The sequence below is a fragment of the Lepisosteus oculatus genome, unplaced genomic scaffold, assembly GCF_040954835.1.
Source record: "Lepisosteus oculatus isolate fLepOcu1 unplaced genomic scaffold, fLepOcu1.hap2 HAP2_SCAFFOLD_456, whole genome shotgun sequence".
Taxonomy (NCBI): Eukaryota; Metazoa; Chordata; class Actinopteri; order Semionotiformes; family Lepisosteidae; genus Lepisosteus; species Lepisosteus oculatus.
The window spans coordinates 27,073-51,539 of record NW_027167995.1 but is presented as its reverse complement, the minus strand read 5'-3'; the positions used below and the strand labels follow the sequence as shown (position 1 = coordinate 51,539).

At 45.3% G+C, this 24,467-nt stretch overlaps 8 non-coding genes and 1 pseudogene across 8 annotated transcripts; 1 reads left to right on the top strand and 8 right to left on the bottom strand.

Moving 5' to 3' along the window:
* Positions 1–1,229: 1,229 nt before the first annotated feature.
* Positions 1,230–1,311, bottom strand: trnas-gcu (transfer RNA serine (anticodon GCU)). Its single transcript has one exon. It is a non-coding gene; the product is annotated as a tRNA-Ser (tRNA).
* A 596-nt stretch (positions 1,312–1,907) lies between these two features.
* Positions 1,908–2,021, bottom strand: LOC138229979 (U5 spliceosomal RNA). The gene has a single exon (XR_011186040.1). It is a non-coding gene; the product is annotated as a U5 spliceosomal RNA (small nuclear RNA).
* Positions 2,022–2,414: 393 nt separating this feature from the next.
* LOC138229980 (U5 spliceosomal RNA) lies at positions 2,415–2,528 on the bottom strand. The gene has a single exon (XR_011186041.1). It is a non-coding gene; the product is annotated as a U5 spliceosomal RNA (small nuclear RNA).
* Positions 2,529–5,827: 3,299 nt separating this feature from the next.
* Positions 5,828–5,969, bottom strand: LOC138229977 (U4 spliceosomal RNA). Its single transcript, XR_011186038.1, has one exon. It is a non-coding gene; the product is annotated as a U4 spliceosomal RNA (small nuclear RNA).
* A 1,468-nt stretch (positions 5,970–7,437) lies between these two features.
* Positions 7,438–7,554, bottom strand: LOC138229978 (U5 spliceosomal RNA). The gene has a single exon (XR_011186039.1). It is a non-coding gene; the product is annotated as a U5 spliceosomal RNA (small nuclear RNA).
* Positions 7,555–12,833: 5,279 nt separating this feature from the next.
* On the top strand, positions 12,834–12,969 carry LOC138229974 (U1 spliceosomal RNA; annotated as a pseudogene).
* Positions 12,970–13,592: 623 nt separating this feature from the next.
* On the bottom strand, positions 13,593–13,711 carry LOC138229973 (5S ribosomal RNA). The gene has a single exon (XR_011186035.1). It is a non-coding gene; the product is annotated as a 5S ribosomal RNA (ribosomal RNA).
* Positions 13,712–22,303: 8,592 nt separating this feature from the next.
* Positions 22,304–22,385, bottom strand: trnas-uga (transfer RNA serine (anticodon UGA)). Its single transcript has one exon. It is a non-coding gene; the product is annotated as a tRNA-Ser (tRNA).
* Positions 22,386–23,993: 1,608 nt separating this feature from the next.
* trnan-guu (transfer RNA asparagine (anticodon GUU)) lies at positions 23,994–24,067 on the bottom strand. The gene has a single exon. It is a non-coding gene; the product is annotated as a tRNA-Asn (tRNA).
* Positions 24,068–24,467: the final 400 nt, after the last annotated feature.

Here is a 24,467-nt window from a genome sequence, read left to right as displayed (position 1 = left end):
ACGTTCAAATGATAAAGTCTCCCCGTCCGGAGGTCAAAATGCAGCTTTGGCAGACAGAACAAACAGCAACAAACCACAAATGTGGATAAGGATTTTACAAGCTGCACCACACTGCACTTTCAAAAGCATTTACATTCCTGTTAGACGCAGGAATTGCCTTTGATTTGCGTGCTTACAAACGCCATGGAAAACGAAACAAAACAAAAGCCCTCAGCTCCTGCACTTGATTATAATGCCGTTACGTGTCGAAGCAGGAATTTACGTCATCCTACCACTGCAACACGGGGAATAGAGGGAAATGAGCACACGCTACGAATCGTCTCAATCATTCCTGTTAGACGCAGGAATTGCCTTTGATTTGCGCGCTTACGAACGCCATGGAAAACGAAACAAAACTAAAGCCCTCAGCTCCTGCACTTGATTATAATGCCATTACGTGTCGAAGCAGTAATTTACGTCATCCTACCACTGCAACACGGGGAATAGAGGGAAATGAGCACACGCTACGAATCGTCTCAATCACTCCCTAGAGTCCTAAGGCGCATTGAAGGGTGCACCCCCATCATTAATCGTTGCGCCTCTGTGAAAGGAAAGCTCTTGAGCAGTCTTTGAAACAGCTCGGATGAAACACTTGATTGCTTCCATGTGCATCTGGAGCCCATTTCTTATTTTCACTTCACGCCCATTAAAGCATTTCTAAAACAGGAGATTCGCGCTTGGGAATGCGCCCTGCCTTACAAATAAAACAGGTCTACGGGTCTGAAACCCGCTCCACGGAAAACAGTTCTGTTGCGCTTTTGATCAAAGGGAGATTCGCTGTTCTTACTTTTTGATGACATAACACCCAAAGGGGCTTCTTTGGAGCTGGATTTCAACCAGCATCCTTGGCGGTATCCTTTACAGTCCTCTGTTCGGTCGACAAGGGACAGAAGGGGGCAGCTTTCCTCACACATACAGTGCAATGTACTGTAGTGTTCCCGTTCATTGAATTTGCAGTTCTGCATCAGACCTCTAACCCGTTTCCTTAGCTTGGATTTAAGCCACGAAGCAGGCTTCTACTGTATAAACGTCTAGAGGAATGACAAACTGTGATTCTGAGAGACTGTCAAAAATCGCTTTCTCCGTTTGCGTTGCAAATAAGTGAAAACGCGGTCTCAACCCAGAGCCAACGTTAGCCTACTATACCATGTTCAGCCACCGCTAGAGAATGTACGGCTCTAGTACCGGAGCGACGAGGATGGGATTCGAACCCACGCGTGCAGAGCACAATGGATTAGCAGTCCATCGCCTTAACCACTCGGCCACCTCGTCGAGGAAACTGGGCTGTCCGGACATGGGTTGGCACGCTCCGGACATGGGTTGGCACGCTCCAGATGATCTTTTTCTTTTTTTTCCCTCGTACTCGAGGGTCATTTTCCTGTTCCACATGCGATTTCAACATTTTTCTTGGGAGATGTCAAGCCAGCAAGCCACTGCTGTGGTTCAGTGGCCAGTGTGGAGTTCAGTGGCCCTGTTTATTATGCCTAATAAACAGGAGATCCTGGGTGATCCTAGATGATTGCAAGCCGTACAGCCTCCGCCATGCTTCCCAGGTGGGATGAGGTTTTGGAGTTGGTATGCAGTGTTTTGTTATCTCCAAACATAACGCTGTGCACATTTACCAACAAGTTCAGCTTTTGTCACGTCTGTCCACAGAACATTGTTCCAGGAGTTGCTCTGGAACATCCACGTGGTCTTTAGCAAACTTGAAAGGGGCAGTGGGGGCAGACACTTCCCGCCCCCCAAAGAAAAGAGCGCCAATCAGACAGGCGGAGACCAAGGACTCGCAGAGCAGACAACCACAATCGCCATAACAAGAGCGATTGTGAGCGGTTTTGTTTTCTCTCTTTGACCAGCCCAGCTGCGCCCCACCCGAAAGCAGGGAAGCAGAAAAATTGCATGGAACTCATTCATGCTCCTCTCCACGGAAATCTTTAGTAAAAAGCAAAAGATTTGTATGAAATGAATAGAAACCAGAGTGCGTGGCTGCACAGCTTCAGGAGCCCAGGCCACCTTCAAGGCCTCTGCCCTGCCGGTCGTGGTTGGCAATGCACCTGGCCTTACAAACGAGCCAGTGGGGTCCGTTCAGCTCCGGGCTCATCGCCTGCGGCTCTCGGCTTGCGGGCGTGCCCAATCCGTGCGATAACTCGGAAAACACCCGGCCACACTGTGCCGGAAACGACGCACTCTGGGAAGCCGCTTTGCAAAGCGAGGTCCCAAGATCCCCTGCGGCCGGACACTTCCCGCCCCCCAAAGAAGAGAGCGGCAATCAGACGGGCAGAGACCGAGGACTCGCAGAGCAGACAACCACAATCGCCATAACAAGAGCGATTGTGAGCGGTTTTGTTTTCTCTCTTTGACCAGCCCAGCTGCAACCACCCGAAGGCAGGGAAGCACAAAAATTGCACGGAACTCATTCATGCTCCTCTCTACGGAAATCTTTAGCAAAAGGCGAAAGATTTGTACGAAATGAAGAGAAACCAGAGTGCGTGGCTGCACAGCTGCAGGAGCCCAGGCTGCTTTCAAGGCCTCTGCCCTGCCGGTCGTGGTTGGCAATGCACCTGGCCTTACAAACGAGCCAGTGGGGCCCGTTCAGCTCCGGGCTCATCGCTTGCGGCTCTTGGCTTGCGGGCGTGCCCAATCCGTGCAATAACTCGGAAAACACCCTGCCATACTATGCCGGAAACGATGCACTCTGCTACAATATGATTGCTACATATCTGCATTTGTTGGTTTTTAAGGAGTAAGAGTGCAGGGAGTTTAAACCTGCGATCCAGTGTGTTGAAGTATTTCACAACACTACCCCTAGCACATCTGGAAATAAATCCTCATAATGATTATTGCCCTGGGCATGTACCATAAAATCAGTGAGCATATATATATATATAACTGTGTTGAAGCTAGAGACACAGAATAACTGCAAACACATCCTAAATACAGTGTTCCTGCACCTTTGACCTCATCCAGAATGTATCCTTTTTTGAAAGGGATTGCTGTCAGAATGCACAACTGAATCCCAAACAGAATCTCTAGTCAAATATGATCATTTGTGAAACAGGCAAATGAGTCTCTCAGGTGCCCATTGCTCATTTTCCGACACATTTATGCAATACTTTCACCATGCATTGAGCAATAGGGATTAAAGACACCACAGGTAAGGTTTTCGCGTTGAGCAATAGGGATTAAAGATACCAGAGGTAAGGTTTAAAAGTGATTCTGAGGTGTAACACATCAGCTAGGCATCTGAAATGCGGGGTTTGAGAGCCCTTCAGGGAACACCGTACCTTAAAGGTACCAGAAGTCCACTAGTATAAGCATTAAGTCACTGTCACCCCTGTTACAATGTGATTGCTACATATCTTCATTTCTTTGGTTTTTAAGGAGTAAGAGTGCAGGGGGTCTAAATCTGCGATCCAGTGTGTTGAAGTATTTCACAACACTACCTGTAGCCCGTCTGGAAATAAATCCTCATTCTGATTGTTGCCCTGGGCATGTACCAATAAATCACTGAGCATATATATATATAGCACTGTGTTGAAGCTAGAGACCTGTATGTATAATATGATGCTAAAATGTTATTTTCACATATATTAATGTAATAAATGATTGCTTATGCTTTATAAACAAATCTAATTAAAATAAAAGCTTACGTTTTGTATTTATCTTGTACCATAGAACATGATTTTCTTTGTATTTCAAGCCCACAAAGTGTCCAAATGACGCACTACATAATATAAGGAAGATTATCACATGCATATCGGTATTATCTTTCTTATGAAAATGCATTCCTTTCATTACCTTTTACTTTTTAAAATGAACTCAAATTGTGTATAATGTAATAATTTAAGTAGAATAGATTCTAATAATATAAAGATCCAGTGTATTGCACTGGCCTGGTCAGCCTGGCCTGGTGGATGGTGCACATAGCACTTTCAGTGCTGGAGGTGTTAATGGCGGAGGTGTTGGAGAGTGATAGCTGTGTGGGATGGGTGGGTGAGTAGCTGTCGTGGGTTGTAGCTTTTCCTTTGCAGCTTGTCCTATACCTTCCTCCTGTAGGCGTCCTTGCTCTCTCTCAACTTCTGTTTTAGCTCCCATCATGTAATGATGAACATGATTTACATGATAAAAGGAAGATTATCACATGCATATCGGTATTATCTTCCTCATGAATATGCATTCCTTTCATTACCTTTTAATTTTTAAAATGAACTCAAGTTGTGTATAATGTAATAATTTAAGTAGAATAGATTCTAATAATATAATGATCCAGTGTGTTGCACTACTTCACTGCTTCACTGCTCTATGCCGTCTGGAAATAAATCTTCAGACTACTTACTGCCCTGGGCATGTACCAATAAATTACAGGAGCACATCTATATATCACTGCGTTGAAGCAGGAGACACAATCACTGCAAACACATCCTAAATACAGTGTTCCAGCACCTTTGACCTCATCCAGAATGTATAATTTCTCTCAGGGGCCCATTCCTCATTCTCAAGACACATGTATGCAGTACGTACACTATGCATTGAGCAATAGGGATTAAAGACACCACAGGTAAGGTTAGAAGACATTCTGACTATATTCTAAAATATTGGACTCATATTCTTATGATGGCAGACATGATGCTGTGTTTAAAACCGGGGTTAATGGACATTATATGACTGTCAATTCTGTTTTGTTTTGGAGACTCTTGGCTGCCTATGTGGTACAGTGCAGCGTGAAAAAAACATTTTCCAAAACTGTGTCAGCTCAAAAGTTGTAAGAAAACCTTTCCAGCTGCTTTAACTCTCTTCATTTTTGTCATTTAATTGTCTGTCGGCACTATGTGGTAGGGTTGCATGACAACCCATCTCACCACGGAAAGGAACCTAACAGCTTTTGTAAGAGAGGAGAAAGGGACCTGGCCTGTACGGAGATCGAACCCACAACCTTGGCGTTATTAGCACCACGCTCTAACCAACTGAGCTAACCAGCCTCACAACAGCAATCCTCTCTGTGCTGCAAAAAATCGAACTCAGGGAATTTCTTTTGCCCTCCTTTGAATAGAAAGCCGTGTAATTCAGTGTACGGGCTTTCTCGTGCAGTTTCATGGTTCTTGTAACCCAAATCCTACACTGGCGTGAAGTGACCCCCCATTTCACAGCATTTTTCAGCTGATTTAAAATGTACCTAAAGGAGAAGCATTATTGAAGACCATCAATTACCAAGAGCATTTGTCAAAGGTTTTGGTGGTCATTTTTAATGACCACAGAGCGCTGTGACCTCGGTTTTACATCTCATCCAAGAGACAGCGCCCTTTTACAACACAGCGTCTCCGTCACTATGCTGGGGCATTGGGACCCGCACAGACCTCAGGGTGAGCGCCCCCCCGCCGGCACCATTAACACCGCTTCCAGCTGGAAACTTTGTTTTTCCCTGTAGCTCACCCTCATCCGGGTACTGACCTGGCTCACACCTGCTTAGCTTCAGTGGGTTTTCAGTTGCGAGTTGCAAGGGGATGCAAGTGATGGAGCCGCTCGCTGCAAAAGCCACTGTTTTGGCTGGGAATCGAACCAGAGCCTCCCACATGGGAAGCGAGAATTCTACCACTGAACCATCAATGCTCAATACCCAGGCCTTCAAAAAAGACGCTTTTTTGGTGCTCTGTTAAAAAAGCGTCGACATTACCTCTTTCAAAAGGCTTCACTTTCCTAGTCAGATTCCAAGGCTCATTGAACCCGGGCTGTTTCCTCCAGCGGTATAGTATTGCAGTTAGACAGCACGATGCCTGCAAGACTATGTCACGCTCTGACGAGACTGTCAAAAATTGCTTTCACCGATTGTATTGCAAACCGGCGGAAGCGGGGTATTGGGAAAAGTTTTCAACTAGCAATAATCGCGCCTCGGCTAAACCTCACAGGCTACGATACTGCCAATGCGCAAAGCTGACGGTTGCCAGGCAACCGCGGGGATCCTATGGAAATCGTTATCAATCGTCTCATGGCATGTCGTTGCTGTAACGCTTCATATTTGTCGTCTTCTTCTTCTAGCTTGAGGTTTTGAAGAATTTCATGACAGACAAGGGCTCCGTCGGGAACAAAGGGCGTTGTGAGAAAACCGTTGCTTATTTTCAGCAGCAGAAATACAACCCTTTAAATACAAGATGACAGAACAATGACGAAGGGCATGCCGGGAGGAACTCATACACTACAGAGGAAAGGGGGCGGGCACGTACAGTTCACATTCAAGCCACAAGTACTCTTCTCGGATGTTGCACAAACAAATCCTAACGTCCTGAAAGCATTGCAGCATGTTTGTGTCCCACTTCCCGTGGCTGCAGGACGACTGACACGAAGGGACAAACACAATCTGTGGCGTTTAGCGTGACATAGTCTTGCAGGCATCGTGCTGTCTCACTGCAATACTATACCGCTGGAGGAAACAGCCCGGGTTCGATGAGTCTTGGAATGTGACTAGGAAAGTGAAGCCTTTTGAAAGAGGTAAAGCACTGCACAACGGAACTGAGGGAGAATCTTACAGGGGATTCTGAGCGGTGTCTGCATACACGCAGTCCGATACGGGCGCTGAAAGCTTGAGCTACTCTCAATGTCATGCTGCCTTTCCTCGGAGTAAATCTGTTACATTGAAAGAATGCTTCTCGCAGGTTCAAAAAGGGACCCTTGTTAATTGGAGAAATCAATGATTTCGAATGAATTCTGTATGCGTTAAAAGACAGCTATAAACAGAAAACATGCAGGACACTGCTCATGATGTTTCCCGAGCCGAAACACAGTGCGTTTTTCCAAGCCATCTGACAAAGCCCGCCCACTGAAAACTGCAGCAGATCGTGTAAAGACGTTCAACTTTGTAACTACTGCACGCACAGGAAGCAGAATAAATTCCTCTTTTCAAACTGTCAAAGGTTTGCTTTGCGAACGCTGCAGGACATCGCACAATCTCTTTTGAACGGGGACAAACCATTTCTTATGGGGCGCAGTAAGTACAGACGTTTAAAAAGCTCCACTCATGCCGACGATGCAGCATGAAGAAGCGCAACCTAACGTTTGACAGACAAAAGCCGGGTGCCGCTACGAGCAATATGAAATCAAACTGACAGCACACGGCGTTTCGCGCTGACTCAAAAGTGATCTCGACAGACGCTGTTCTCTGCATAACGCTGAAAGAGCTAAAGAGCGTTTCTGTTGAGACGTAACAAGCTTGTTTTTATCAATCGTCTCATGGCATGTCGTTGCTGTAACGCTTCATATTTGCGGCCGGACACTTCCCGCCTCCCAAAGGAAAGAGCGCCAATCAGACAGGCGGAGACCGAGGACTCGCAGAGCAGACGGCCACAGTCGCCGTAATAAGAGCGATTGTGAGCGGTTTTGTTTTCTCTCTTTGACCAGCCCAGCTGCGCCCCACCCGAAGGCAGGGAAGCACAAAAATTGTATGGAACTCATTCATGCTCCTCTCCATGGAAATCTTTAGTAAAAGGCAAAAGATTTGTACGAGATGAAGAGAAACCAGAGTGCGTGGCTGGACAGCTGCAGGAGCCCAGGCCGCCTTCAAGGCCTCTGCCCTGCCGGTCGTGGTTGGCAATGCACCTGGCCTTACAAACGAGCCAGTGGGGCCCGTTCAGCTCCGGGCTCATCGCCTGCGGCTCTCGGCTTACCTGGCAGGGGAGATACCTTGATCAGCCTGTAGTTGGAGTAGTTGGATTGTTTTCTTGTTTTGTGGAAGCAGTGTTTGTTTTGCAGTTTGAGATGGCAACCTTTGGATCCCGCAAGAATGCTGTACGTTTTGAGCTTTTGGATGACCTCTTCATGGATCGTATGCAGTTCAGCAGAAAAGTGTTACAGAAGGAACTTGGCTTTGAACCTCGGCACTTGGATTTCATCTTCGCTCTCCCAGGTCAGAAAGCATTTGAGGTTGTTTTTGCTACCTATTCTCTGTTTGAACAATGTGTGGATGTGTTTGAGGCAAAAAGAGGGAAAGTTCCTGCCCTTGAGAAGATCAACTTGCAGCCTCTGACACAGAGAGAGAGGAAAACGGTGCATGTTGTTATGTTCTCGGAACTGGCAAAGACGGAGGACATTCACACCTGGCTTAAGCAGTACTGCACCGTCCACCATGGAACTGAGATTAGAGATGTTGACGGTATAAAAACAGGAGCAAGGAAATTCGAGGTTCGCTTGCTACCGGACAATGTAAATGGAGGCTTAAGGCACCTGCCCTCTACACTACGACTGGGCGCCTGCAATGGCTATGTTTTTTATGTGGGACAACCAAAGGTGTGTCGGCGCTGTGGTGCTGTGGGACACCTGGCATCGTCCTGCACTGTGAAATGCTGCAAGACCTGTGGCAAACAGGGACATTTAGCCTCTGACTGTTCAATGCTGCCAAAGTGCAATTTATGTGGCTCGGAAGGACACGTTTTTAAGAACTGCCCTCACGCCTACGCCAATAAACTCAAAATGAGAAAGGATGAGGCAGTGCTTGTTTCAGCTAAACCGGCCCGAAAAGCCAAAGCAAACAACAAGTCAAACAAAGAACCCTTGTTGGACAAAGAGTCTCAGCCTCCAGCCAGGATCAGTCCTGCTGTAGCTCCGGGGCCGGTGGAAAAGAATTCCACTACGCTCCCACAACCGCAGACTGCACCAGACAAGCACGAGGGTTTGAAAACCCCAGAGAACAGCGAGGACCCCTCCCCCACTCCTGCTCCTCAGAACGAGGGCCAGTGTGGGGCCCCCCGGTGGAGCGGGTCCAGCGAGGATACCCAGGATTCAGCGGAGCTGCTTTTCTCAGACTCTGCAAGTGCTACAGATGCCCTTCTCTCCTCCATCCAGTCCATCACGGAGGATCTGCAACAGCTGGTGGGTGAGGGGGAAGAGGAGACTGGTGCATCGGCTGCACCCCTTTCCCCTCAGTGCTCCCAGGAGCTGGACTTGAGGAAAAGGAAAAATGACTGTTTTCTCCCCGAGCGAGGAGGAAGGAGAGCATGGCGATGGGGACAGCTGGAACCCCTCCACCCCTCCTTCTACCCCCTTCCTTGAAATGGACTCCGTGAACGCTTTTACTGCTGCCACCCTGATGAAGGCTCATTCAGAGGATGGCTGGCAGGAAATTGGTAAGAAGAAAAAGAAAAAGAAGAAGGTAACAGGTGAGACCGAAGAGAAATGTGTTTTGTAAAGACTGGTTCCACTTTCTTATGTAATATGGCTCTAAACATAATTTCTCTTAACACCAGAGGTATCAATGACAGAGTTAAATGTCAGTGTGTCTTTGATTACCTCCAGCAGAGAGAGGGAGATGTGTTGATGTTGCAGGAGTGTGCTTTAGCCTATCAAGAGAGGTATAAAAGCTTTGAAGATAGGTGGGATAAAGGGCCTTCTGTTTGGTCAGGGGACAATAACAACAGAGCCTCTGGCGTGGCCATTCTTTTCAAAGGATGGGCTTTCAAATTGAAAAGTATTCAGAGGGTCATAGATGGCAGGTTGCTGTGTGTGGATGTGGAATGGGGGACCATTAACCTGCGGCTAATCAATGTGTATTGTCCTACTGACGTGGGAGGAAGGGTGGAGCTACTCAAGGCACTCTCTCCCCTATTGTTAAGTAGCACAGACGTGATAGTGGGAGAGGATTTTAATTGTATCTTAGAGCACACAGACAGGCAGTCTAGCTTGCCGATAAAATTGGATTCCAGCTCACTGGCCCTGCAAAACTTAGTTCAAGACTTTAAACTCTCAGACACATATAGATGTATATATCCCACAACAGCAGGATATACATGGTCAGGGAGGAATAGCAGCTCCAGAATTGACTATTGCTTTGTCTCAGAGAGAGTGAAAGTTGTTGGGGTCACTCTTCAGCCTGTCTTCTTCTCAGATCATCAGGCTTTAGGGTGTAGAGTGGAACTCCAGGGCGGGACTGTCTTTGGCCCAGGCCTCTGGAAACTCAACACAAAGCTGCTAGAGAACGAGGGGGTAGTATCCCACTACAAGGAGAAACTATCACAGTGGCTGTCCTTGCAGTGTCTGTACAGGTCAGTAGGAGAGTGGTGGGAGGAGGTGAAGGTGAGGACAAAGGCCTTTTTCATGGCTGAGGGAAGGAAGGCTGCTGCCAGACGGAGAGGAGTGCTAGCCAGGAAACAGAGGCAGCTGCAGCGTCTCTGTACACGATGCTGCACAGTGGCTTCGATGTGCTCGAGGATATCACCCTTTTAAAAAAGGACATCCGGAGCATAGCCGAAGAAAGTAGTCGAGGAGTGCTGTTAAGAAGCAGAGTGCAGTTCTTGGAAGAAAATAAGAAGTGTACTCGCTTCTTTTTCAGGAAAGTGGTAGGCTCCAAGTCTGTCATGGAAAGTGTAGTTGATGAGGAGGGACGAGAGAGAACAGAGCCGAGTGCTATCCTCTCCTGCACCGAGGCCTTCTACTCAAGACTGTACAGCTCTACAGAGTTAAAGGATGAAGAAATTCATTTTTTTACCTCAAAGCTAGAAAACGTTTTGAGTGAAGAAGATAGGGAAGTACTTGAGAGGGATTTGACCGTAGAAGAGCTGAGACAGGCTATGGAGAGCTTACAGAAGGGGAAAACTCCGGGTGCTGACGGGCTCCCTAAAGAATTTTATTGCACCTTTTGGGATCTGCTTCAGGATCCGCTACTGCTCCTATTCGAGGAAAGCTATAAGACAGAATTGCTGCCTGACTCCTTAAGAGAAGGCACTATCTCTCTCTTGTTTAAGAAAGGAGCAAAGAATGACATAAAGAACTGGAGACCCCTCAGCCTCTTAGGCGTGGACACTAAGATCCTGCGCCTACAAAATGTAGTGGCCTCACTGGTAGGGAAAGAACAGACTTGTGGGATAGCAGGACGCCTGATGAGCGACAACCTGGCCTTGTTGAGGGATGTCTGTCTGTACTCAGAGGATCGCTCCCTCCCTCTGTGCATTTTAGGTGTAGACCTAGAAAAGGCCTTTGACCGCCTAAACCGGCAGTACTTAACATCGGTACTTGAGCACATGAAGTTTGGCCCCATCATGAGAAAGTGGATTAACCTGCTGTACACAGGTAGCAACAGCAGAGTAATGGTTAATGGCAATAGATCACGCCCCTTTGAAGTCTGTTCAGGGGTGAGGCAGGGCTGCCCATTATCCCCCTTGTTATTCGTTTTGGCTATGGAGCCCTTAGCCTTTGCCTTGCGCCAGGATCAGGCCATTAATGGGATACCAGTGCCTGGAAGTGGGGGAGGAGAGGTAAAGACATCTCTATACATGGATGACGTCACCCTGCTCCTCTCTGACAATGCCTCAATTAGCAGAGCTCTGCAGTGCTGTGATCGGTTCTCTTTGGCTTCCTCTGCAAAAATTAACACATCTAAGAGTGAGATTTTTTATCAGAACTGGAGGGAGCCAAAAGAAGGACATGATCTCAGGCTGCAAGAGAAGAGAATTAAGGTCCTGGGGGTGTATTTTGGAGAAGAGATGGGAACAGTAAATTGGCAGAACAAATTGCCAATCTTAAACAAAAAACTGATGCAATGGAAGGACCGAGACCTCACCATGATAGGGAAGGTGCTGGTCATCAAAGCCGAGCTCTTGTCTGTCTTGAATTTTCTGGCTTCTACCTTCCCAATCCCACACCGTGTTGCGGCGGTGCTGAGGAGATTGATGTTTCAATTTCTATGGGGTGGGAAGCAGGAAAGACTCAGAAGGGAAATAATGTACAGGCCGCTACCCTCAGGGGGGAAGTCTGTCCCAGATATTGCTACGAAGCTGCTGTGCATTTTCCTGGCCTCTGTGCTGAGAGGCTTTGCAACAGCACCTGCAGCGCGTACCTGGACTTATTTTTCCAGGCTCTGGGTAGGTAGGGAGGTGTTCAGAGTGTGGGGTGTCAGACCCAAGCTGGACGTCCCACTCTCTGACACATGCCCTGCAATTTATGGGACAGTTAAAAGTTTTCTAAGATCTCACCCAATTGGCCATATTCCCCTCCGAGATGTCAGCGTCCAAAAACTGGAAGATTTCGTTGCACCCCAGAACAATAGGCAGACCCCTGTGGGCATTTTAACATCAGCCCAAACAAGGAAGGTGTGGAAACACACATCCTCTAAATTTCTGTGCAACATTCACAGAGATTTAGCCTGGAGTGTCGTCCACCAGTGCTTACCGGTACAAACTTTCTTGTACCGTAGGGGCCTCACCCCCAGCCCTCGCTGCGTTAGGGTGGGCTGCGGCGAGGAGGAGACTATGACCCATCTCCTGTGGTCCTGCTTTTTTGCTAAGGCCTTCTGGGCACAGTTTGAAGATTGGTTGCAGGCTCTCTCGCCCCAATTTACCCTGACCGCTGCTTTCGTCATATACGGCATCTCTCCTGTCAAACTTCCTCCTGACGTGTTTGACAGGATCTGGGCCGTGGTGAACAGTGGGAAAGACGCCCTGTGGAGAGTGAGGAACATGGGGCTGTTCAAAGGCATCGAGGTCCCAGTCAAGGCAGCAGGTAGCCTGGCCCTGTTCATCACCCGAGAGAACTATTACCTCAGAGATCTGTGGAGAGAAGGGAGGGAGGAAGCAGAAAATCTGTGGGAAATAGAGAGCATAGGTCAATATCTCAAGAAACTGTGAAAAACATTATCATGTTTAAGTAAAGAATGTGATTGGCACCAGAAAAAAAGAAAATTGTTACTATGTAACTGTTACCGTGTCAAAATGTAATGAGATGTGATCATATATACTGTTTTAAGTATGTATATTAATGTAAAGCTTTCTGATTTGTGATGTCCTGTATTTTTTTGTGAAAAGAAAATAAAGTTCTTAAAAATTGAAGTGGTTCACCCAGGGCGAGGCTCGGCCATTGCACTCCGGCTGTGCTGACCCCTGCGTATTCCCCAAATGTGGGAATCTCGACTGCATAATTTCTGGTAGTGGGGGACTGCGTTCGTGCTCTCCCCTGATGTGCTTGGTCCAAAATCAGATACGGGAGGGTTAGGACACCACGAGCTGCTTGGCTGCGGAAGGATCCCGGTTCGACAGGAGTGGACGCCGCTGCTTTTAGTTAGGGGTCCGGAGAAGCATCTCAAGCTAGTTCCACTACTCCTTCCGGACGTTCATTCCCTTTTCAAAGTCAGTCGTTTTGCTGTAGTCTGCGTTCTTTAGGCTGATTATCGAGGTTAGCCTTTATTTGGTCATGGGGGGCCTCGGTACTGTATGCTGAGTCTAAAGACAGTTTCACCCGTTTTCTGATTGCTCGGTTCTGTACCAGTGCAGACATGTCAAACAGTGAATGGCTGTACCTCTATTGTATCCGTGCTCAATGAATGAAATCGGTAACAAATGAATATATGTCTAGTTATACGAAAAACGAGTGGTTTATCGACTCATCTTCATTTGCAGATTTAGAGGCAGCTTCGATATTCGTTTTACAGACGGGTTTTTTTTTTTTGAATATGGGTCACACACATGCTACAGCAACAAAACATCTCTAGAGATGAGGCTATAGATCACCTTTCCATCCTGCAGGTTTTCCTCCCAAAGCCTACGGCACCAACGGCGACCCCTGCTGGCCGGGAGAGCAAAAGCTTACAGCACCTGGTATTCCCAGGCGGTCTCCCATCCAAGTACTAACCAGGCCCAACCCTGCTTAGCTTCCGAGATCAGACGAGATCGGGCGTGTTCAGGGTGGTGTGGCCGTAAGTGAAAGTCCTGGCGCCTGACTCGCTACTTGAAGCTGTGTGTGGCAGGGGTTCCGTGCCCCCCGAGCGGGACTGAAGGATCGTTCGTGTGCAACTCTTTGGAAAGGAGCTGCTTTCCAAATCGCATTGCGTGCCTGGATGTTGGCGAATGCGCTCCCTTGTGTTGGCTCGTCCCGCACTGGAGGAGGACAAACAATCTGCAAGGAGAAGCACCAGGCAAGTCTTCACCAGACAAAAACCTCCAGTGCACAGCACTCTGGAAACATTTCGGGGCTGTCGCGTGTTTATTTCAGCACGTAAAGCGCACCGGTCCAACACGTCGGCCGCGAATGGCATTTTGCAGCTGGAAGATGTCGACGCTTTTTGCACAGAGCACCAAAAAAGCGTCTTTTTTGAAGGCCCAGGCACTGAGCATTGGTGGTTCAGTGGTAGAATTCTCGCCTGCCACGCGGGAGGCTTGGGATCGATTCCCGGCCAATGCAGTGGCTTTTGCAGCGAGCAGCTCCATCACTTGCATCCCCTTGCAACTCGCAACTGAAAACCCACTGAACCTAAGCAGGTGTGAGCCAGGTCAGTACCCGGATGAGGGTGAGCTGCAGGAAAAAACAAAGCTTCCAGCTGGAAGCGGTGTTAATGGTGCCGGCGGGGGGGCGCTCACCCTGAGGTCTGTGCGGGTCCCAATGCCCCAGTATAGTGACGGAGATGCTGTGTTGTAAAAGGGCGCTGTCTTTTGGATGAGATGTAAAACCGAGGTCACAGCGCTCTGTGGTCATTAAAAATGACCACCAAAACCTTTGACAAAAGCTCTTGGTAATTGATGGTCTTCAATAATGCTTCTCCTTTAGGTACATTTTAAATCAGCTGAAAAATGCTGTGAAATGGGGGGGCACTTCAGGCCAGTGTAGGATTTGGGTTACAAGAACCATGAAACTGCACGAGAAAGCCCGTACACTGAATTACACGGCTTTCTATTCAAAGGGGGACAAAAGAAATTCCCTGAGTTCGATTTTTTGCAGCACAGAGAGGAGCACTGTCGTGAGGCCGGTTAGCTCAGTTGGTTAGAGCGTGGTGCTAATAACGCCTAATCGTACGGGCCAGGTCCTTTTCTCCTCTCTTACCAAAGCTGTTAGGTTCCTTTCCGTGGTGAGATGGGTTGTCATGCAACACTGACACATAGTGCGGACAGACAAGAGTGTTGCGGGAGAAGAGAAAAGTGTTTGAAGATTTAAGAGTGTCTAAGGTGGAGCTAAAATAAAGTGTCACAAATGCAAGTGGTTGGATTTCCAATGTTTAATATGGTAAAAATAAGCGGAGGTTATCTGCCGGTCCGGCACAGTCTGCCATGCTTTTGTCATATACAGTAAAGTGGTGTCGAACTGGGTGTCGAACTGGAGCCTCACCATTTGCATATGTGAGGCTCCAGTTATACATCGAGTGTCACATTAAATGACAAAAATGAAGAGAGTTAAAGCAGCTGGAGAGGTTTTCTTACAACTTTTGAGCTGACACAGTTTTGGAAAATGTTTCCTTCACGCTGCACTGTACAACATAGGAAACCAAGAGTCTCCAAAACAAAACAGAATTGACAGATAGGAGAAAATTCCCACTCGTCCTAAAGTTCCCAAAATCCAGCACTGAGCGTAAACAAAGTGTCTAAGTAGCATGGGAATGCTAACCCTAACCCTAGCTGGAGTTTGAGTAATCCAGCACTGAGCGTAAAAAGATGAGTCAAAGTAACGTCTAATCTGATTCGTTTCCTTAGAGCTGGTTCAGAGTTTCCTCAAGAGTTTACCTTTCACAGATGCGCAAAGAAGAATGTTGGGGGTGCACGTAACGGCGTTATATGCAAGTGCGGGACGTGAGGGTTTTCGTTTGTTCGTTTTGTTTTGCTCTGCTTTGCTTTGTTTTGCTTTTCATCGCGTTGGTAAGAGCGTAAATAAAAAGGCGATTCCTGCGTCTACCACTAATGTAAGAGCTATTTCAAGTGCGGCGTGGTGCGGCTTTTCAAATGCTCAACAGGATGACTTCGCATGCACGCGTGCTTTCATGCAGTCGTGTGTGCAACCATGTCTGCTTACGTGCAAACGGGCGTGGTTTCATGTATGCAAAAAACTTTCCTGGGCTCTTCTGAAGCACATAAAATTATTTGGAGATATACATTTGGCATTTTTCATAATTTTCTAGAAAGTGGTTGCAAGCCCGATATCATGCGAAGAAACTTCAGGATTCGGGGATCAGTCAATGGATTTTCTTCAAAGTTGGATTTTTGCACTCTGTGGACCAAGAGATGTTGTTCTATAATGTTTTTTTTTTTTTTAATTTAAAAATATCATTTTTTCATGGAGCTTTGAATGGGATGGATTCACCCTCCTTTAGCCAGGACAGAGCTCCAGGAGCCTGCGTAGGATTCTAGCTTTCTCCCCTTGCAGGCACCTGGCACAGAAGACATCATTTTTTTCCTTAAAATCTTTTTTTTTTTGTGTTCCTTGTTGTTCCAAACTTAATTTTAATCACTTTTAATTAGAGATTTTATTAAAAATAGTGCAAAAAATGACAAATTTCACAAAAAATAATGTAATATAAAACGGATGTTTTTAACTTTATTGTAGTGTTTTAGAAACTAATATGTCTTCAAAAATGGTTGTTTTTCACTCCTAGGAATGAAAACTGTTGTTATATGATGTTATATGATGGGTTTTCTTCAAATTTTAAATGATCATTTTTCATGGAGCTTTGAAGGGGATGAATTCAGCCTCTTTAGCCAGGCCAGAGCTCCAGTAGCCTGTGTAGGATTCTAGCTTTCTCCCCTTGCAGGCATTGGGCAAAGAGGACCTCATGATTTTCCTAAAAATCTTTTTTTTTTGTATTCCTTGTTGTTCCAAACTTAATTCTAATCACTTTTAATTAGATAGTATATTAAAAATAGTGTAATAAATGACTAATTTCGCCAAAAATAATGTAATATAAAACTGATGTTTTTAACTTTATTGTAGTGTTTTAGAAACTACTATTCTTTACTATTGTAGAGATTCTAGAATCAACTAATAGAGAATTGAAATAAAAAAGGGCATAAGAAGACATTACCAACAACGACCACAAGATGGAGATATTGTCCAAAGAGGCAAGAAGGGCAAAGCCGCGATAAGGTAAAATCATTTTTTGAAAGAGATTGCTGTCAGAATGCACATCCGTATCCCAAACATAATCTCTAGTATAATATGATCATTTTTGAAACAGGCAAATGAGTGTCTGCTACAATATGATTGCTACATATCTGCATTTGTTGGTTTTTAAGGAGTAAGAGTGCAGGGGGTTTAAACCTGTGATCCAGTGTGTTGAAGTATTTCACAACACTACCCCTAGCACATCTGGAAATAAATCCTCATAATGATTATTGCCCTGGGCATGTACCAAAAAATCAGTGAGCATATATATATTTATCACTGTGTTGAAGCTAGAGACACAGAATAAGTGCAAACACATCCTAAATACAGTGCTCCTGCACCTTTGACCTCATCCAGAATGTATCGTTTTTTGAAAGGGATTGCTGTCAGAATGCACAACTGAATCCCAAACAGAATCTCTAGTCAAATATGATCATTTGTGAAACAGGCAAATGAGTCTCTCAGGTGCCCATTGCTCATTTTCAGACACAATTATGCAATACTTTCACCATGCGTTGAGCAATAGGGATTAAAGATACCAGAGGTAAGGTTTAAAAGTGATTCTGAGGTGCAACACATCAGCGATACAGCTAGGCATCTGAAATGCGGGGTTTGAGAGCCCTTCAGGGAACACCGTACCCTAAAGGTACCAGAAGTCCACTAGTATAAGCATTAAGTCACTGTCACACCTGTTACAATGTGATTGCTACATATCTTCATTTCTTTGGTTTTTAAGGAGTAAGAGTGCAGGGAGTCTAAATCTGCGATCCAGTGTGTTGAAGTATTTCACAACACTACCTGTAGCCCGTCTGGAAATAAATCCTCATTCTGATTATTGCCCTGGGCATGTACCAATAAATCACTGAGCATATATATATATATCACTGTGTTGAAGCTAGAGACCTGTATGTAATAATATGATGCTAAAATGTTATTTTCACATATATTAATGTAATAAATGATTGCTTATGCTTTATAAACAAATCTAATTAAAATAAAAGCTTCAGTTTTGTATTTATCTTGTACCATAGAACATGATTTTCTTTGTATTTCAAGCCCACAAAGTGTCCAAATGACGCACTACATGATATAAGGAAGATTATCACATGCATATCGGTATTATCTTTCTTATGAAAATGCATTCCTTTCATTACCTTTTACTTTTTAAAATGAACTCAAATTGTGTATAATGTAATAATTTAAGTAGAATAGATTCAGGTAGGAAATATAGAGTCATGATGTTTATCATGGCTGACATCATTTCACATGGGTGAATTTTAAGCTAAGAAATAAAAACATTTACAATGAAGATACCATTGCTTAATTTTAAATGCCTTTAAAAAATAAATAACTCCTGAGAATAATTTGCCACTCCCAGATCCTTGGTAAGGTACTGTTTGAATCCAATCAGGAGAGGAGCATCCAGGGAGTGCTTTCTATAGAGTCCAGCTTGGGCCACTCTCTTCCGGAGAGCCTGCTGATACTTTTTAACTACTCAGGGCCTGTAAGGATATAAAACACCGGTTTAAACATTTTATACCTATGAGACAAATTAGAATTTTAGTAAAAAATAGATACATCTGAAAAATAAAAAGTCTTACTGCTGATAGAGTTCTTCAGAGCTCACATCTTCCCCTTCCTTATCCGCTTCTGTTTCAGTTTCTAGAGCAGCCTCTGGCATCTCTTCCTCCTGGACAACGGCCTCTTGCTCAGGGCCGCTGGAATGCAGGTAGATTCTTTTCAACATGCTTTTACATAATATGTTGTAACAATGATTTCAAAAAGAAACTACAGAAGCCTTACAGATTAAAAATATCTCACCTTGCCAATGTGTCTTCAGGCTTCCCATGTACAAAAAGGCCCAAGGACTCTAGCAGTCTTACAACCACTATCCTGTTTGCCTCACCAGACACGATCTCTATTCTGTGGTAATCCACGATGACCCCGTTCTTCAGGTGATTCATCATGTCCTCCCTCGCCTGTTGAGAGGCCATCCTGATCTCTTCTGCCGTGGCGTGCTTCATACACGCCCTCTTCAACTGAGCAGGAAGCTGATCAAAAGTATTCAGGCACATCTTGCACACCAGGGGAATCCTCGCGGGTTTCCTTTGAAAATAAATAATACCATCTGTGTATAGAAACAAGCTAAGACTGATTTCTTAAATTATCCTTAAAATTCTCTCTCATAGTTTGAGCATAATGATTTTATTGCATTTATATAAGAATTGCTCATTGCTCCAAAATAAATAATGGTTTCATAAAAAAGTGAACACTTACTTGGTCTCAGTCACAGACTTTCCAATAGAAATTGAATTACAATACAGAAGGAATGGCTGAGGGATCACTGAAATATATATATAAATTCCAAAGACTGAGTCCATATAGAAACAACTACCTTTCATTTTCAGTATAAGAAAAAAAAACATTATCTTCCAAAGCATCATAAAATTGTCCCTTCTTCCAGACTCTACTTCTCTCTTGTAGTAGTATAGCAGACCTTTCCAGGTGAGCAGATCACAGAGTCCGAAATGAGCTTCCTCCATCAAGCAAAGTACCTGAACATGACTCTGTCTTCATAAAAGCGCCCCTGTAATAAAGAAATTAAATCCGAAATCAAGAGGGCAGTTGCCTACTGAAATACAAGAAGTCATCAATTTTAACCTAGCAACACATTAAAGGCTGCATCTATACAAGTACGATTCTAGAAATGCTCACCAGATTACGTTTTAAGAAGGAACTGCGCCTCAGGTTCCGCCGAGATGTTAACTCGGATGGCAGGATTCAGAGTTCGGAGTGCGGACTGATGGCGCACAGAGGGTCCATATACTGTGGATCCCTCAGTGAACTTCCGCGTATTCAAACCGCCAGCGTGTGACTCCCCTGTGAAAAAAAATATGCCCTCAACGTGAGATTTACTCTGGAGCGAGGATAGATGTTACCTTTTTATCAGTGAACAGGATGTATGTGATGTGGCATCTAGGTTCAATTTTGTATCCTCTTTAAAAGATTAAGGACTGGGGTGAGCGTGATTTATCACCCTTTCAGCTAAGAACCCGACGTGCGCACCGTTTAAGCTGCATAGACTCGGTCGTTTAACTCTTCTCCATTAGCAGGGTTAAGGTTAAAGAAAAAAAACATTGCTGACTTCTTTTTTTTTTGCCAGCTGCTAGCGCTGATTAGCAAGGTTTGTATTTCATGTTTTGCAAGTTGCATCCATTTTAAGAAAAACAAGTCGCGTTAAAGACAGGAAATGAATACTTGCATTTAATTAAGTCTAGCCGTAGGCGGTTGTCCGTAAGGACCAGTTCTGTTCGAGAAGACAGAACAAAGAACGCACCGCTGGGATTCGGACCCAGGATCTCCTGTTTACTAGACAGGCGCTTTAACCAACTAAGCCATGGCACCCCGGGAGTGCTGTCCTTTTGCAGCCACTTGGACACACCACTCAGACACATCTGCATTCGGTGTGTGCTCCGCCTGCTCACTGAGCAAGTTGCCACCTTTACATACAATAGCAACATCGACACCAAGAGAAAGGATGACAAATGGCTTTTATCTGGAACTTTTCATGTCCAAGGAGCTCAATGTGCTTTCTGTGTACAACAGGGCCACTGAACCACAGCAGTGGCTTGCTGGCTTGACATCTCCCAAGGAAAATGTTGAAATCGCATGTGGAACAGGAAAATGACCCTCGAGTACGAGGGAAAAAAAAGAAAAAGAGCATCTGGAGCGCGCCAACTCATGTCCGGACAGCCCACTTTCGTCGATGAGGTGGCCAAGTGGTTAAGGCGATGGACTGCTTATCCATTGTGTTCTGCACGCATGGATTTGAATCCCATCCTCGTCGCTCTCCATGTCTGACACGTGTGCTCGTGAGGCTTTTAAACCTCTCAGGTTCCTTGGTAACAGGTTGCCGTCATGTACATGAACTATAGAAAAGCATTTGCCACAACCCGTAAATTAGCACGCAAGTGCGGGCGAGTGAACACAGAACTGTATGGAGATCATCTCCAGCTCCGAGCTCAATTGCAATGAAAAAACATGCAGAACAGAACTGGAGAGCAGCTGAATTTGTGCTCAGTAGGGTGGGGAGGACTCAGCATTGCTATTGTTCTAATTGGCATGAACTGCAGGGGATCTGAATCAGAACATGTCAGTTAGTTCGATCATTGCGTCAGTATGTAGGCCATGTTAATACAGAATTATTACTTTGTCTGTCTCGTCTTTGTATATAGCTGAATGTCCCTGACAATTTCATGTTAGTTTTTAAGAACGACATTGGTGCTAATATATACATATATAGCATATAAGGAACACGTAAAAGTTGAGTCCATGCTGAAAAGATAAGAAAACCGCCACAACGTTTCATCTTGGAATAAATCTTTACTTGTTGTTTTGCAGCCTACCCATTCTGACCTAACTCCTCCCTTGAAATTCCCTAACAGATAAGGGTACGTAACGGCTCATGCGATGCTCAGTTGCAATTTGTCCCAAAACAAACAAGAACAGCAGCTGAGGGTTTGAGTTTGAACATGCACTGTATTAAAGCAGCTTTTATTTCCATTGATAAATGCTAGATATTCCTACAGAGATTCTCCAGGTGAGTAAGCGATTCCTGTTTCTGTTTCTATTTCTGTTTCATATATATATACAGTATATACATATATATGTTACATGTGACTCTGCAATAGTATAAATGTGTTATACACTATCAGGGGCTGCTTTTTTGTGCACCTCATCTACAACAAGGGTTTTTTTTCATTTATGTTTGTGGACCTTCACCATTTGAGGAAGTGAGTTAGATAAGAAAGTTACAGGTATGGTGAGCAATGACTGACAAAGGCACGTACTGCGTATTCCTTACAGAAGTGTAAGCAATTTGTTCTAAAAAACACCGGCTAAAGCCCAACATCGTTAGCAATCTTATTACTTAAACAGAATTAACATCAATAAACTGTAAGGTGCTGGTACATGCGAGTAGATTTGATCTTCTATTAAACAAAAATGCAATTACAGCTCTAAAAAGGTCAACCTAGACTTCTGTAACAGATCTGTTCAGGTCATCGCTGTTTCTCTGACCTTGTGAGTCTTTGGAATTTTAAAAGTGTATTTTGCTTGCCTTTCATGTGGTCTGTGTACAAGTCACTGTGGCGTATGCGGTCCTACACAGCCTTGCTATAGACGTGACGAGCCTCCGCTATGTTGCAATGGAGAACAGGTTCAGTACGGAGCTGTCGAGAAAATTCAGCTGGAAAGCTCGTTGCAGAAAAGCATCGTTATCTGTGTCCAGCGGCAAAGCGTCCTTCGTGGGTGCTGAGAATCGATTTCACAGGCTGCGGGTCCAGGCGATTTAGAGTGTTAAAGGTCCCAGCGAAAACGAAACGGCGCTGGTCCTTTTACACGCACGCACGCAACCAAATGCAAAGGACGCCGTAGTCGGCAGGATTTGAACCTGCGCGGGGAGACCCCAACGGATTTCAAGTCCGTCACCTTAACCACTCGGCCACGACTACAGCAAGCGCCGCGGCCGCTGCCTTCTTGCTACAATCGAACAGGGAGTGCGAGGCGGCGGCGGCAGCGGAGGCAACTTTTTTCAAGTTCGCTCTCCGTTTAAGAAACCTTTTACGCCATACGTGCAAGCACACACACACACACACACACACACACACACACACACACACACACACACACACACACACACACACACACACACACACACACACACCTCAGAGGACTTAAGGGTGGCTTCAAGTTGGAATGATAAAGTCTCCCCGTTCGGACATGAAAACAGAACGTTCTTAGACAGAAAGCAATCAACAACGGAGACATGTGGACGACGATTTTAGTCACTGCACTTTGAATAGCATTTTTACTCCAGTTACAGGAGATGCACCAATGGCCCTTGACCTACGCTCTTACCAATGCCTTGAACATTCAAACAAAACAGCCCTCAAGTCCTGCGGTTTAATATAACGCTGTTACGTGTCGAGGCAGTATTTGACTCTGTCCTACCGTTGAGACACGGGGCGTATATGGAAACGAACACATGCTACGGATCGTCTCTAATCGGTCCCTACAGTTGGAAGGCTCCTTGAAGCGTGCACCCCCATCATTCATCTTTGCGCATCTGTGAAAGGTAGACTCTTGAGCAATGTTTGAGCCAGCTCTAAGGCAACTAGTGCTATTGGACAGACGCCTCTGGAAGATCCTAAGAGTCTCTTAACACCACTTCCAGCAGCAAGCTTAATTGTTCGCTGGAGGTCTCCCACCCAGGTACTGACCAGGCAAAGAATCACCACTACATTGAATGAGGAAGTTAATCCTGAAATCCAATTACATATCTCAAGGTAAGACAAATCCATAAGAACATGTCTTAGTATTACTTCGTTTACATTAGTATGGCACTGAGTTGGAGCTCCTCTTTAAGCTGTGGTTTAGTTTTGCATTCATGTGTTTCTAGAGCAGTTATTTATGGGGGTGGGTGGGTCATTCACAGAGGCTCAGGACAAATCCCCCGCCTGAAAGTCTAATGTGTGCGTTCAGACAGTCACAGGTCAAGAGCCAGGCAGGAGGACAATGGACAGAAGAGCCAACGAACTAAAAATAAAAGAACAGATATGAAAAAGCCACCATCTTTTTCTTTTTGACATTTTCCGACTTTCATGCAAGCCAGGACAAAGTTGCTCGTAGCTACTTGTGGATTCAAATACTCTATCGAGTGCTTTGATGAGTTTTTGCAATTTGATTGTCGTCCTGTCAGCCTGTTTCTGTTTTTTTTTTTTTCAATCTAGGGATGGAAAGTATGAGGGAAATGATGGAGCAATCAATAACCGCTCCGGAAAAATGGCAGAAAGAAATGGTCCGTCACTAAGGATATTTGTGAAGCAGAGGAGTGACATCACCACAAAGGCGACACATTCTGCTGATGGTTTTGGTGAATAATGATTGAGGCGCGTTAAGAGAAAGGTAGCTGTGTCAGCATGCGTAGGCTGCAAAGGATCAAGCAAAGGTTTACTCCATGCTGAAAAGAGAAGAAAAGAAGCACAACGTTTCGACTGTGGAGCCTTCTGCGCCATCTTCTTTAGCGGTGATGCTGTTTACATTGGAAAAACGGAGACATGCGTCCCTGGGTGGGCTTGAACCACTAACCTTTCGGTTAACAGCCGAACGCGCTAACCGATTGCGCCACAGAGACTGACGGCTGCTTGTGCTCCCTACATTTGCAGGTTTATGGTCAAAGAAAACAATCACTTGCGCTTCTTGCAGCCGGCAATCTTTTTCCACTGACAACCAAGAAATGGATTTCATCTTTCACAAGCTGTATGGATTTCTTCAAAAACAAGTTATTCCAGAAAGGAAATGAATTCTTGCATTAAACTGAACCAAGCTGTACATGTTTGTCTGAAATGATACATTTGGCACAACAAGACACGGAGAGAGGCACCGCTGGTATTCAGACCCAGGATCGCCTGCTTACTAGGCGGGAAAAGGCGAAGTGCTGCTTCTCCTTTCCTGGTGCTATAAATACGCTAAATCACTTGGCCCCGCTGCCATGGAAATGAGTTCTTCAGATAACCACACATCTTGCGTTCGCG